At 50.9% G+C, this 15,451-nt stretch overlaps 1 long non-coding RNA gene across 1 annotated transcript; it reads left to right on the top strand.

The window, feature by feature from the left end:
• Positions 1-5,530: 5,530 nt before the first annotated feature.
• LOC126497848 (uncharacterized) lies at positions 5,531-11,477 on the top strand. Its single transcript, XR_007590692.1, has 4 exons — positions 5,531-5,736; positions 6,324-6,853; positions 8,090-8,249; positions 10,853-11,477. It is a non-coding gene; the product is annotated as an uncharacterized lncRNA (long non-coding RNA).
• Positions 11,478-15,451: the final 3,974 nt, after the last annotated feature.

Consider the following 15,451-nt stretch of genomic DNA (forward strand, 5'->3'; position numbering starts at 1 on the left):
ACCAACACCACCTACAACACACACACACACACACACACACACAGTTAGGACAAGGGGAATTGCACTTACTAGGCCAGAACCACTCCCCCAGGTACCTCCGGGCAATAACCAAATAAGAACAAAGCCTGGAACTTGTCCAGACTTGCCCAAGAATGGAAAAGCTATAGCCTTAGCCCAGCCCTGCTGGCCCTAACCAATTAGAAACCTACTAATATGATTGTCACTTACGTAAACCAATCCTAGACAGAATGCTCACACTGCTTTTAGAATCCCTTTAGCTGTGTATAAAAGAGCCTGAAGACTTGTGTTGGATGTGTGGCCCCAGCCTGCTGACACTGTTATTCTCTAGATAATAAACACTCTTGTTGATTGCATTCGTGGATGGTGGTCTTTTGGGGGACTTCTCCCGGACCCTAACAGAAAGGGAGCTATCTCTCAGCTCTCTCGAAAGTAGTTGTCTTTGGACTTGTCTCCTCTTCCCTCCCTGTGTTTTCTGCTGGAGCCATGTCTTATATAATAGGTCGGGGCTGGGGACAGACCTGCTGGAATGGCAAGGGAACAAAGACAAGACAGAAAGGCTGGGAAAAAACCATAGTGTCCCAGAAGTTTAGCGGGTTTATTATGGAGAGTTGAACAGTTACTGCGCACAGCTGAAGGAGTCAGTGCTGGTACAAGCAGATGAACCAGGAGGCGGGGCTTATGACGCACCACTGGGCCTGTGAGGCAGGTTTAGCTAATCCCAGCAGGAAGTCTTCAGGCTGTACCTATCTGGGATTGGGGATTCTCGTGCCGACCTCACACACTCCGGGCTTCCTCTGCTCCTCACATCTAGTCCTCTGCCCTGACCTCCTAACAGCCAGGAGGTGGGCAGCCCCGCCTTGCCGTCCCCAACATGTTTCTGCCTTGTGCAGGCCTAGAAACCACTGAGTCCCACGGCCTGAAACTCCTGAAATCAGGAGGCAAAATGAGTTCCTCCCTTTCACGGTCATGCCAGGCAGTCAGCTATGGTACAAAGGGCCCTGGGGAAAGCCCTCTCCTTCCAGGAACCGGCCTGACCCAGCAGCTGCAGCTCCGTGTGTGTAGCCAACTCTCACCCAAATGAAGGGGAAGAAAGCCGGCTTTGTCTTTCCGTCCCCTTGGCAGCCCAGCCTGAGTCTGTTCAGGATGATATTGTTACAGAAACTGGAAATTCCTGTGTGTACAGTCTGGGGTGTTCGCCACCAAAAATAACACAACAATGAAGGGTCCCAGCTTGACTCTGACAGCTCAATCCCAGGTGACATTCCAGACTCCAGATTGCATGGTGCGTGAATTGATTTGATCCTCTCTGGGTCTCTGCTGCTGGCCTTGGGGGTGGGGTGGGGTGGGGTGGGGTGGGAGGGTGGGAGTGTGGGGGTTGCAGAGGTGGAGGTGTGGGGGCTGCAGGGGCGGGGGTGTGGAGGGTGGAGGAGTAGGGGGCTGGGGAGGTGTTTGTCATTCACACAAGGTTTGGGGACTGTTAAGGGGCAGGACAGTGAGTGGGATGGACGCAGTGTCTTCAGGATCAAGACTCAGCTTCCCTCAGCACCAAGCCCCACCTGAGCTGTTATTATGGGGTCAGTGCGGAGGATTCAAAGTCTCAGACTAGCTCCAGCCTCCTCCCACCTGGGCCAGCAGCTGTGAGCTCACCCTTCATTCTCTGAGCCTAGGGTGTGGCCAGTAGAAACAAGGTTATGAGCACTGTTAGCATATTCTTGTGAATTTTCAGACATAGGCTCTAAACGAGTGAGTATTGGCTGTTTCATAAGGCTCTCCCGGGGTTTTCAGAATTTTATAAAACACATTCCTGGGCTTGGAATATCTGCCTGGGACTGTGGGGCTGTTCCTCCTAGACAGGCAGGAGTGAGGAGGAGCCGTCCAAGGCCACCCTCCCTCCAGCTCCAGCCCTGGGCCCAGGAGCCCCATTGCTTCCCTCTTCCCTGAGGCGGCTTGCTCCACAGACCTCATATTTATTCTGATAGGTGGGATCACGGCCACAACCTGAGTGGAGTCCCCATTCCGTCTGCTTGGGAGATGATGGTAACAGAAGGGTGGCTCCTAGCCCGGAGGATGTGGGCCACACTGGCCCCTGGTAGGGAGGCACATGAAGGAGACCTGAGAGCCATTCATGGAGACACCTGATTGGGCCTGGCCAGCCCTGGCCACTGCCTCTCCTGCCGAGCAGGCATGGGGCCCACTCCTGCGGGCAGGGACAGAAGCTGTGCTGCCTGTCTTGGGGCGTTTGAAGTCAGTAGATGCCCCTTCTAGCCCAGGTGCATCACTGCATGGGTGGGAAGGCTGACGGCACCTGGCCCTGTGCTGGTGTTGTTTAGAACCCCGTGTCTCCACGGAAGCTCAGACACCTGGGGTGTCACAGTTATCCCCATGGAGGGAGGTCTGTCCTCTGCACCCAAGGCCTGAGAGCACCTTACTCTAGAAAATAGGACTTGTGGCCCAAATTGTGCGATTAAAATACTCAATTTAAGATTCCAAACAGTCCAATCTTCTTTAAACAGGAAGCCCACACTGAGGAGGTTCTGACTTTTAGCTTTCCCGAGGCTTTCATAGGGCAGATGCCACCGTCATCGGTAGCCCCTTCTCAGGGACTCCCCGGAAAATTTGGGGGCTGTGATGACATCTAAATGGCATATATGATTTCTGTGGACACACGCTCTCCACACATGGTCAGGTAACCCTAAGCCAGGAGGTGGAGAAGTCTCACCTCTAATTACCTGGGTGTGGGCACCTTGTTTGTCTCTACAGTTGACGAAGTGATAGTGATAACATTCCCTGCAGGGCTGTTGGACCCAACCTGGCCAGTGTCTCGGGTGACTCAGGCTGCTATAACTAAAGATAATGCCCCTAGGACAAGAAATCCACATTCCCCCAGTTATTTTGGCTGGAGCTGCGGACCTGGTAGGGTGGAGGGGGCTGAAGAGGGCTGAGGTGGGTGGCCACCAGAGCATTCTCTCATGGCAGACCCTGTGCCATCAAGAGGCCACCCTCATGAACTTTGCCAGCCCTAAGCATTCAAGAAGATTGCAAAGGCCACCACACTGGGGCTCAGGGCCCCAGCAGCAATTCTGACCCTCTGGGCAATGCCAGGACTCCCCCAGGACCTGAAGGGATGATTCTTGCACCATTACGGGGTCTCTCTTAAAGAAAAAGAAACAAGCCAGCATGCAAATTTAGGTACAGAAGTAGATTTTAATGTAGAGTAAGAAAAGGTACAATAAATGTGTAAAAGGTGGTGTGGACCACATGACACCATCCAGACAGGAAAAAGGACATTTTATCTGATTCGCCGTGATAAGTCTCTGAGATGCTGTCCCTCTGTGGTTCCTGTCATAGCCTCTGACTGGCTGTCCACAGGATGAAGCCTTTTGTAGAGAGAACGGAAAGTTGGTTTTAGCTCCTGCGTGTATGATCAAAATTGATCGTAATGACATGGTTTAGGGACTTATATATAAAGAACCATTGTGGCATATGAGCCTGTGTGACCTGCGTCTTAACTTGGGAAGTCTGTTTCAATGTACGCAGCTAAGGGACATCAGTGAATTCCCTGGACTCCGACCACTGCAGCTGTGTGCCATTGGCTCTGGTCCTTATTTTGTGATACACTGGATTGGACTCCAGTCTTTTATTTGCTGAGTCAGCAAAAATATGTCTCTGCATCCAATGTATCAAAACAATGAACCCTTTCCCATTGACTGGGTTATCAAATAGCCCTGGGCTCATCTCCCTCAAGATATGTCTTTCTCTGTACTTTGACCTCTAAGAACTTGTGGCCTCAGTGTGCTTCTGGGCTTGGTGACAGCAGGAGCTACCCACACCCTAAGGTGTGATCAATTTACTAGAGGTGAAGACACGGGCCTGCATGCCAAGTGTTTGCCGCATGCGTGACACAGCCATCTGTTAAACTCTGTGCAGTGTGATTCATGTCCCCAAAGCATGAGGTGCCGGGCATTGTGTGTGTGCCACACCAGCGTGGTGGTCTTTCCTAAGACCTGTCTCGGCCTTGGCAGGATCACCCTAGATGCCCCCGTAGGATGAGACGGGAATCAAGGGGAGGAGCCCGTGGAGGACTGATGAGTTCTGGAGAACGGGAGCTGAGGAGACAAGCAGACTGGTGGTCAGGCTTCACAGGGTACAAGTCAATTGGAATTCCAAGGAACGAGAACCTTGGGTGCATCAGAAGAAAGAAACAAGCCTTGTCCAAGCTCCCAAAGCCACACTAGGAGACAGGTCACCTCAGGGATGCCGTGGATGGGCTCCGGTTGTCTTCAGAGTGAAGTCTAGCCCCAGCCTCTGTTTGCACCAGCGAGGTGGCTCGTTGTGTTCGTGCCTTACCTGCAGCTTCTGAGCCGTTGCCTCCACCTCACGAGCCTGGTGTTTGTGCCCTGATGGTGACAGGGAAGGCCAGATTGGGTGCCTGCGAGGAACACGGCCCCACCCTTTGTAATCCTTAGCTATAGAGACAGAGGGGAAATATAGTTTATAATCTTTATTCTCTGGGAAAGAAGATGTCTCACTCAACATAGCACTGTTCACACATGACAGTTGCAGGTATACAAAGGAGATGGATATTGTACGTGATGAATCGCATGCATGTGGGTGGGTGGGGTTTAGAAGTAGAAATAGCCAGTGCCTTGCAGGATAGCCTTCCTGGTAGAGTCTTGCTTTGTGTCAGCCTGGCATTACTGAATCTTTAAACCTTGAACAAAATGCTTCTTTGAATTTGCAGGTGACATCTGAGAACATTGATAAAAGGCCAGGCATCATTAGGCTGGCTGAAGCCATAAGTACACTTACTATATCATGTTTAAGAACTCTTAGAGAGGACATGAGGCATGGTGGATCCAAGTTCTCAGCTGACGGCCATCTGGTTTTGCTCTTGGAGTTGGCTTAATTCTCGGGACGCTTGCTCTATGTCCCACCCACAGCTCCCGTGTCCTGGAACACATGTGACTATGCTCATGGGTCTTCCCCACATGAATTGGGATTACAAAGGGGCAGGGGTGCTCCGAATGGCAGTCAGCGCCGCGCCTGGAGTAGTGGGGAATGGTAGCATCATGGTCACACAGAATGGAGTGGCCCCATCTGTAAGGTCTTTGACTTGATGACAGACAGTGACTTGATGATGTGGGCCAGAGAGTGAGGTCATTGAGGAGCTAAGAATAGTAGCACGGGGTGAAGTAAGGACGTCACTGTGTCACCTGGGTCTTCAGTGCCCAGAGAACTTCCAGAGGCCTGGAGAGTGTCGCTGAGTCTGCCTCCAGCTTGGCACAGTCATTGTCCTCAACGCCTTTGGAGTGAAGGGTGCAGGGTGACCTAGGTCATCCTAGGAGCCACACATGGGAGCATTGTTCTCTGGTCATCCTGCCTGCTCTGTCCCGTAACTCCCTTTCTCCCCGGCTCTGGCCATGCATGTGGAGGTTAGCTCGGGAGCCTCAGGCCTCAGGTCCCAGCACTCAAACCTGTGGTTCCAGAGTTATGTTTATCCAGAATGCACCTGACCCTTCCAGGGGGTTCGCTAAGACAGCTCTTCATTAGCTCCACCCTTCTGGACATCTCCTTAAGAAGACAGCTTGGGGAGAAGATGGGGCTGTGGTCAGACGTGGCCGAAGCTGAGCTGTAAGCGTGATGATGGGTTTACATCTCTGCCCTCGCTCTACATGTGGTCACGGCACTTCACTGAAGTCTGAGCAGGTCCAGCAGGTGGGAGAAGGTTCCTGTGCTTGACCCCTCTTCCTCCTTACCCAGCATGGGGCATGGTGTACATGTGTGTCCATATGTGAACATGGGTGTCTGCTGGCATGTGCAGATTTGAACATGGGCCTCATGTATGTGCACACATGAACACAGATTTCTGCAGGTGTGTGCATTTGAGAACATGTGTCTGAATTGTGTAGGCATGTATGGTAGCTACACAGAACATGTAGACAGCTGCATGCATGTGCAGCTGTGGATATGGGTATCTATATATGTCTGCATGTGTAAACATGGGTGTTGGTATGCATATGTGTGTCTGCATACTCACAAGTGCACCTTTGTGTGCATGCATGAACACGGGTGTCTGCATGCATGAACACATGGAAGTGTATGTTCATTCACAGTGTCATGTGCTCAGCTCAGTGACAATTTCATCATGGGTAACAGCATATAACGTCAGTACAGATTTATCCCCTGTGTACTTCTCAAAATGGACATGCGCAAGATTTGATCTTATCAAATGTCCTTATACCAATTTAATTTATCTTTAATGATTTAATCACTCAAAGGCTCTTGCTTATGCTGTTTTCCAGAGCGATGACCTCACAAGCATCGTGACTCTGGTGACCCAGCAGAGGGTGTGGATGTCCCTGCAGGACCACCACTCCCACAGTATGTGAGCGAGAGGCCACTCTGGAGCCTTCCCTTAAAACAAGATTGTTGTGCTCCTCGTTGCTATAGAAACCTACAGTGTCCAGCAAACATCTCCACCCAGCACTGAGGTCACCACCCTCCATTTTCAAAGTGTTGTTTGTCCAAGTATTCTCTCTGCCATGTTTCTGCCTATATCGAGTCATAAATCCTGAAGCTTCCAACTCCGTATACATACATGGACACGAGAGCACGCCTTCCCGCTAGTTTCAGGTTGCCGTGCTGGGCTTCATCCTAGTACACACACTGTGTGACACCTGAGCAGGAGAACTGGCCATCGCCAAGTGCTCTGGTGAGATGGAACCCACTCGGATCGTGGAAGATGATGGCCTTACTTCTTCTCTCCACATCCCAATCACAGCCCCATCTCCACCCCTCTCCACTCCCGTGGCTAGCACAGGAACCCCTGCAGGTGAGTTCTGAGAACCCTGCTTCACTGCAGGTGATGCCGAGGTGGGGAATCAACTCGGTGAGGGAAAAGGTGAGGTGGTGGAGAGCTTCTAATCTTCAGTTCTGCTGCCTGGACCCCGGGGGAGCTCCGGCCTGGCATGGAACAGCACCGTGTGCCACAGCAGCTTGCTTTGCTGAGTCCCAGTGGGACATTGTCTAGAGGGGGTCCAATATGGCTGTGCACTGGGAAGGAAGAGAAGAACCCTGGGCTGTGGAGTTTGTCAGCTAGGCAGACAAGTGGGCTGTGAGGAGGTAGGGCACTACTTTCCCAGGCTGGAGAGTGGGTTGCCTGAGGTCTCAGGGAATCCTGCTCCGTGTCTCCAGGAGCTTTGTTGTCACCCAGTCACAAACCCACCTGCGTGTCCCATCACGTCCGTGTTTCTGTGCGCCTGCCCAGCGCCTCTGTGCTGGGTGGAGTCCTTTCTCCAGGAGAGGCTGGTGAGATACCCTGTGCAGGAGTTGACTCAAACGTGGGAATTCGAGCCACAGGACCCCATCAAAGCATGCGTTATGACGGACATCATCACCTTCTAGCCAGATACTCAAACTCCCTTTCATCTTAGTCCAGCGGCGTTCACTGGGGAGTTTCAGCATGCTCCCTGCCGGTGCTGTAGCAAATCCCCACAGTTGTGTTTATAAGTGAAGTTCAAGAGACCAGGAGAGAGAAGTGACTTGGCCATGGGCCCTGCAGAAGGTGGCAAGTTCTGAACCTGGCCGGTCTAGGCCCAGGGGTCACTCCTGGAGCTCACGTCTGCTCCTGCAAAAGTGCATCCCAAAGTCAGGCTGTGGTCCTGCTGGAGGACAGAGCGGGTCCAGATCTCAGAGCTAGGGTCAGACCGTGGTTCTGCCGGAGTGCAGAGCTATGCAGTGATATTTCATTTGTATTTTAATAAATAAAGCTTGCCTGAGGATCAGAGTGCAAAGCTAGCCACACCAGTCAGTCGTACAGATCAGGCAGTGGTGGCACACACCTTTAACCCCAGTAGTCACATTAGTTAGCAATAGGGGCTGGGTGGTGGTGGTGCACACCTTTAATCCCAGCAGCCACACTAGTTAGCCATGGAGGCTGGGTGGTGGTGGTGCAGCATTAGAGAGATATAAGGCGGGATGAGACAGGAACTCGCTCTCTTTCAGTCTGAAGATTTCATGGAGGTAAGAGCTCTCTAGTGACTGACTGCTTTGATTTTCTGATCTCCAGGTTGAACGCCCATATCTGTCTCTGGGATTTTACTATTTGTGCTACAGAGCTAGGCTGTGGTCCTGCTGTGTCTACTTACGGTGCTATCCGGAGTAGTCTCGCTGAAGAGGGCAGGACGGAGTGTTTGATCTTAGATCAAGAGTCAAGGAAATGTCAGGAGGTGGGTGTGTTAAAAGCGATAATGAGCGTGTGTGAGACCGAATGATGGACCACTGCTGTTATCGTTAGTCTCCATCTCTGAAGGGGGCCGTTGGCCCATGTGTCGCCTCCCTAAACGTATGTTGTCATTATCTCTCTGCAACCCTTCATTAAACCGCCATCTGGGTGTCACCCCAGCACTGATGCCCAACTGGAGCCTCCGTCAGGATGGGAGGGGTCAGTCCCACTGTCCCCCGGTGACTACAGAGCACCGTGAGACAGAGGCAGGGTCACACACGGAGCCACTGCACCCGAGTTCCCGCGATATCCCGACCTCTGAGTGTGGGAGGGCACAGGCTTACGGTGACAGCGTGCCTGCTCAGAGTTCTCTATAAGTCTGACTGTGAGCATCTCACCATCGCCGGCTGATGGGAGGACACATTTCTTTTTAAAAGGCTATAATTAACATAGACAACGTGGCAGACATTTCAGTGAGCATGATTTGATTTTTGGTTTAATTATCTTTTAATATAGTTAATGTAGGGGCAAATATCCGGTTGCTTCGGACCGTCATGTGAAACGGGCTGTGTGTGTCCTAGTGCCTCACTAGCACATATAGTGGTGTGTTACTCGTGTTTTAATAAATAAAGCTTGCCTGAAGGTCAGTGGGAAGCACCCACACTAGTTAGTCGTACAGGCCAGGCAGTGGTTGCACACACCTTTAATCCCAGCAGTCACACTAGTCAGTCATACAGGCCAGGCAGTGGTGGTGCAGGCTTTTAATCCCAGCAGTCACACTAGTCTGTCATACAGGCCAGGCAGTGGTGGTGCAGGCCTTTAATCCCAGCACTAGGAAGGAATATAAGGCAGGAGGAAACAGTCTCTCTCACGGTCTCCATCTGAGGATTTGTGGAGGCAGAATCTCGCCTATTTTGTCTAAGGTCGAGGTAGCAGCCAGTGGCTAGCTGCTTTTGCTTTTCTGATCTTCAGATTGAACCCCAATATCTGTCTCTGGGTTTTTATTAATCATGCTACAAGCACAGCCCTTCACCCTTTCCTCGTGCATTATAGCTTCATTTAAAGCTGCCAGAGCTCCAGAATGAGAAAGGAGAAGGGTCTGTGGGAACCTGGGAGAAGCAATGTCCCTCCTGCTGGACTTGGTTCCAAAGGCAGAAGAGACAGAAACATGTTACTCCTATGAGCCCCTCTCCACACAAGGCTTTCTGTGACGATGCAGTTGAGAAGGCTAACGTTCACGTTTGACATTCTTCATGCTCGGCTCGCTGGAACAGTTCAAGCACATACAAGTTAAGACAACAGAGATAAGGGGGCAAAAGTTTAAAACATCTGAGGATAGAGGGAGGGAGGAGGCACACATTGTGCCGCAGGTACCTGTGTGCCCCAGGCCACCAGTAACTGATTGTCAGCTGTGACCCAGGGCAGACAGAAGAGTGCCCTGGTTTTGTTGTTTTGAGAAAGGGTCTCACTCACTATGTAGTCCTGGATGGCCTGGGCCTGACAGAGCTCTGTCTGCCTTGTCCCCCTCAGCGCTGGGATTAATGCTTGCACCCACTCCATGAAGAGTCTTTAGACATTGCTGCTGCCAGAAAATGTGAGAAAAGCCAGAGAGCAAGCGTTCTAGCGGGAGGAAAGACGTTCTAAGAGAGACACCCCTGCCCCACAATGACCCTGAGGAATGTTTCTAGGACACTCATGCTGAGAGAGAAAGGAGGGGACCCTGGTGCCAGCCAGAGGAGGGACGTGTCCCCAGGAAGGGATGGCCTGGTACAGGACTGCTTAACTCTTTGTGACTCCTGTCCTCTGGTTAAAGCTAAACCTCATGTCTGGCCTCTGAAGACGGACTTGACGCTATTTCCTCCTGAAGTGGCATATTGAATGATCTCTTCTGCCCTTTACTTCCTCTTTGGGGGCCTGTGGGAGGCAGGTGACTGAGCCTCACTTGTGAGGGCCTCCAGGGACAGGGAACCTGGCTAGCCCACCTCTATAGAAATCCCGTCACATGTCCAGGCCCAGCCTGCACATGCACCCCAGACTTCCCCTGCCCTTCCCATACATGGAGAGGGCATGAGGGTAAGCTCAGTGACAAGATTGGAACCTTTGACTCCCGAGGTCATCCTCTGAGTCTCCACGCCCATGGAGTGGTGGGAACCGTTGAAGGCCTTGAGAACAGTAGTTGAGGTGAATTCTGTCTGTCCTAGTTACCGTATTAGATACTGAAAAGATTTTAGATATTTATTTTGATTAATTTAATAATAGCAATAAAAATGTAATAAAAGTAATAAAATTGTGTTACTCTAAATAATCTAACTAAAATTATATTTTTTTTAAAAAAATTAACGAATGCCTAGCTTAGGAAAGAGTAGCTGGATTGGATTCTTGGTCTGTTGCTGATGTCAGTCTGTTAGGTGATTGGATTTGGAATAGGAGAGAGAGAGAGCGAGAGAGAGCCAATGCTTCAGGGGAGGTGTCCGGATGTGTATGCAAAAGGGAGAACGACTTTAGGGATCTTTCTGGTTACCATGGATATTCTTCTCTGACCAGCTTCTGAAGATTAAAATACACCACTGCAATCCTCCTATTCATTCATCTCTTGCTCTTTGAAAGGATCTCTCTCCCACGCCTGATTTAAAACCTCATGCATGAGCTGGTTCCTGGGGATCCCTAGATCATCGGCTGTAGACACTTAGAGGACCACCTGTACGGATGGACAGCGGCTAGATCCTGACAGACGAGCCTGGAGGTGACCACTGATCCCGAGCATGCCAATTTATTTGCATTGACTGCAGGATGTAAGGCTTAAGTGTGTATCGTCAGTACTTCAAAGACTCTCTTCGGATGAATTCTAGTCCAATTAACATTCCCATAAAACAGATGTCATAGCAGCCCCCAAAGTGAAGTAATCTAAGACAGAAACAGATCGGACTGCCCCTGCACAGATGATCAGGTGGCAGCCACAAATGCGCGCGTGTTCTAAAATATTCTGAACTGAGAACTATCTACACTTAAGGAAAGAAAGTGTGAGAATTGGAAATGGAATATCACTCTTTAGATGTTATCTATAAAATTCCCAATTTCTGGAATCTCCATTTCCTCTCTCTCTGCAATCACACCAAAACACAGGGCAGCTTTCCCTGGGAGTCAGCTGTCTGTGGGCCCCACACTGTGCACCAAAGGAGCCTGACCCCAGGTCTGGCTCACTGCATGGGGGAGAATTGGTTTCCCAGATGAGCAGCCGGGGGTGTTTTCTCTCTGCCGTGTGTGTGTGTGTGTGTGTGTGTGTGTGTGTGTTACTGTTGTTCTGTGCATGCCTGCAGGGCGGTAGGTGCTTACCAACGGCTTCCTGCTCAAACACTCATCTTGAAGAGCAGCTGTTCACTTGGAGCCGGCTGTTTTCACAAAGAGCCATTGAAAATGTGGATCTCACAGAGACGTATTCAGGAAGCTGCACTATGTCAGGCTTTCAGCCATGAAGAAATTCATAGAGTTAGGGGACCGCATTCGTGGGTGCCTTGTCGAAGGCACTCAGCCAATGGCCTCTCCGTCCAGGGCAGGAAGGCCAGAGGCTGGCTGCCCACGAGCAGAGCCTGTGTCCTTGTGGGTGTGTGGGTTACTGTTGTCTATCTGTCCGGCTGACTCCACCTCCCCTCTGAAAACCCTTTAAAAGGTTGGACTGAAAGAGTCTGTGATTTGTCTTCTCTGTGCTGCAGAGGTCAGGAGGCCCCATCGGTTCTGGACTGGGGTGGCAGGAAGGTGGCTTCTAAAGCCCAGGGAGGAGTCAGGTCACAGTCATAGCCAATGAGTGGTTTAGCAAGGACAGATCCTCATTGAACAGTGCCCCGTGTGGGCTCCCCTGGGCTATCTTCCCTGAGGATTCCCGAGCTCGAGGCAGGAACCTGGTACAGCCTCTTCTATCCAGCAACGAGAGGAAAGCCCAGTCCCCCTTTAACCGAGTGACCCTACCTGCCCTTCGGGAACCCACAGTGTCCTGAATGTACCACAGTTCAGAAATCCCATTGCAGTGTCTTGGAAAATTCCCTCAGCTTTACTAGAGTGAGTTGGCCTTGAATTTGAGTTGCATGGGAAGGCATGTAGGCACGGTCTAGAACCCCAAAGGGCAGGTTGGCACTCCAGGTGTTGAGTGCCCAGCTCCCGCCCGTCTCTTACCCGCCTGTTCCTGCTCCCCCAGTCTCACTCACCCTTGTTTCCCTGCTCATGGGATGAGCCACATTTTCAGAAGCTCTGAAGTGCTGGGCCTCATTAGGGGCAGGACTCTGCCCACCGGCTTGCCTCGCTCCCGGGTTCAGGCTCAGAACAGCCATTTCCTAAAGAAATTCAGTTGTGATGTTATTTCGAGGATTTCCCAAATACGAAAGGAAGAACGGGTAGAGAGATCACCGCTTGGCCGTACTTCCTCACAGCAGAAGTGAAGGGTGAACCCTGGACTGTTCTACAGAGGGAACCTAAGGGGCTTCAGGGGCTTCGGCCTGCTCTGCGGGTCCAGTTGGATGCCTTCTTGCAAGGAAGCACTTCCTGTGATTTTCCCAGCTGCCTCCAGCAGGTGGGCTGCTTTCTACACGGAAGGATAGAACAGTGGACAGCACTGTTGGTCACCAGTGAAAATGGTCACCAGTGAAAAGCAAGCCAAGACTATAGTGTCTTCCACAAAGGTTTGTAACTCTGGGATTTGGTCACATTAAGAAAAATAATTAAAGTCCTTTAAAAGTGTCTCTGACATGTCTGTCCATGTGTGGTGCACCGATTTCCTTTGGTAATCAGCAGGAAACAGCAGAATGCCAGGGCCAGGCTGCACAGTGTCCAAAACAAGCCCACTGCCAGCCTCAGGTGTGCATTTGGGTGGCCATGACATTGAGAGCCGTGGGCGAGACATGATGCATGCCCATCTGTTCTTTCCAAGGGTCTTAAGCTCACAGCTGGTGAGGGTAAGCAAGCATGGCATCTTCTCCGCAATGAGGTACCAATGATCTCTGTGCTCTGCTCGGGGGTTTGTAAATGAGGCAGCTCAAGCTCATGCAAAGACAAGGGTGAGCTGTGCAGACACTGCCTGGCCTGTCACTAATGGCAGGAGAGATTTGTGTTCAGATCAGCCACCCAGCAGGGCATGACCAAAGGGCAGGCAAGTTTGGCATCCTACCATGTACGTCAACATCCTTACATGTCTTTTGTCAAATAAAAATTCACAAGATTTGGAACTAGTGTAGCTTAAAGATAAAATGTTCTCAGTCAAGGTTCTCTGTGGAAACGACCAGGAGGATTCATGCTGTTAAATTCAAGAGAGACATGAGGCCAACACCTTCCCCTCAACCAAAAGAAACCACAGAAGGAGTGAGCAGCTGCATTCGTTGGAGGAGGGTGCTGGTGTGCAGCGAGCATGCGACCGGGATGCTTTGGAGCATGCATACCTTGGATGTAGCAGAGTAGGAAGGGAGCCCCTTCTCTGCTGCTCTAATGACCTAGGAACAACCTGAACCCAAAGTCTTTCTCCCAGAGGGAAAGAGGTAAGCAGGGACACCCAGCAGTCTTCACTGGAAACCCACCTACGACCCTGTGGCTGTAGAACCCAGGTCCTTACGGTCCCAGCTTGCATCCCTTGGAGGGACCTGTGCTGCACCCTTTCCCGCAGAGACTTCAGCTGTCCCAGGACCATCGGCACAGTTCATGTACCGTAGGGACAGCCAGCCATGGCATCGTCCTTCCACAGAACTGTGCTCATAGGTGCTGTCTATGAAAAACAAGGCCCAGCACAAGCAACCTTGGCAACTGCAGCACAGCCCACACAGTGCCCTGGCTTCAGTTGCTAGCACCCTTGTTCTGCAGAAGCAGAGGAAGCGGAGGGCAAGCAAAGGAGATCATGATAGCATGGAGCGGACTGCATGACGCCTGGAGGGAGATTAGCTAGCCCTGAGTGTTTGGGAGCCTAGGGACACCCCTGTCTTACACAGGAGGTCACACTCCTTCCACACTAGCTACTCTTCGTGTGCCTGGGAGCCTGCGGTGATGCCACCTCAGAGGAGACTGGACCTGGTGTGATGAAGCATGGGCTCCTAGGTTGTTGAGACATTTTCAGATGCCTCTCATCTTGATGTAGCCTAAGAGCCTACACAGTACAGGACAATTCTGTATTCTGTCAATTATGTTTTAAATAAACGCTGATTGGCCAGTAGCCAGTAAGGAAGTATAGGCAGGACAACCAGACAGGAAGTAGAGGTGTGGCAATGGGAACAGGAGAATTCTGGGAAAGGAGGAAACCTATTCCTCCCAGTTCTGTCCAGACACCTAAGAAGGAAGATGTGACCTGCCCCACTGAAAAAGGTACCTACCCATGTGGCTAACATATACTAGAATAACGGGCTAATATAGGTTATAAGAGTTAATAAGAAGCCTGAGCTAATGGGCCAATCAGTTTATAACTTATGTAGACCTCTGTGTGATTATCTTTGGGATTTACCGGCTGAGGGAACTAGGCAGGACAGAAACCCCAACAAGCATGTTACACCTGCATTCAGGCTGTGAAAACTCATCTACCCAGAACCGGAACCAACAAAACCTTCCTAGGCGATATCCTAGCATTCATCTGTAGATGGAACCCTCCCCATGACAACTGCTGTATAAAACCTGAAGAGGCACCTGCTTCACCAAACACAGACATCAGTGCCCTGCATAAGAACTGTGGAACCTCAGCAGAAACCCACAACGAAAGGAGGCTTGTAACAACTAAAACAAATTAAAACTAGTGATCTCAATGAAACTAAGTAAGTCTGAATGAGTGCAGAGAGGCACCCCCCAAACTCAGGAAAAAACCATTCAGGATTTGATTCAGCTAGGAGATGGATACCATCAAAACTACACACTGATGCAGGTCCTGGAGGTAAAAACTTCAACAATGAATCAAGGAATGCTGGCTTCAACAACAAGGGTGTCTTACAAAACACACAGATGTCGTTTACCTAAACAACCTCACACCATGGCCCAGGTAAGTAAACTTTGGGCCTTCCCTCATCATAGCATCCAGCGCTGTTGGAGGTGGTTCCCAGATCACATGGCGTCCACGCACATAGAAAATAGCCCATTATGTAAAATTGGTGGCTGCCCTTTGCGTGCATCGGTCCTGGGGCATGGAGAAGCAACATGTGGAGGCAGGAGACTCCGGCCGGTACTTGCTTCTGCTTTGGAAGCCAGAGTTTC

This window comes from Alexandromys fortis, unplaced genomic scaffold (genome assembly GCF_014885135.2).
Source record: "Alexandromys fortis isolate MF-2015 unplaced genomic scaffold, M_Fortis_MF-2015_v1.1 scaffold_23, whole genome shotgun sequence".
NCBI classification, from domain to species: Eukaryota; Metazoa; Chordata; class Mammalia; order Rodentia; family Cricetidae; genus Alexandromys; species Alexandromys fortis.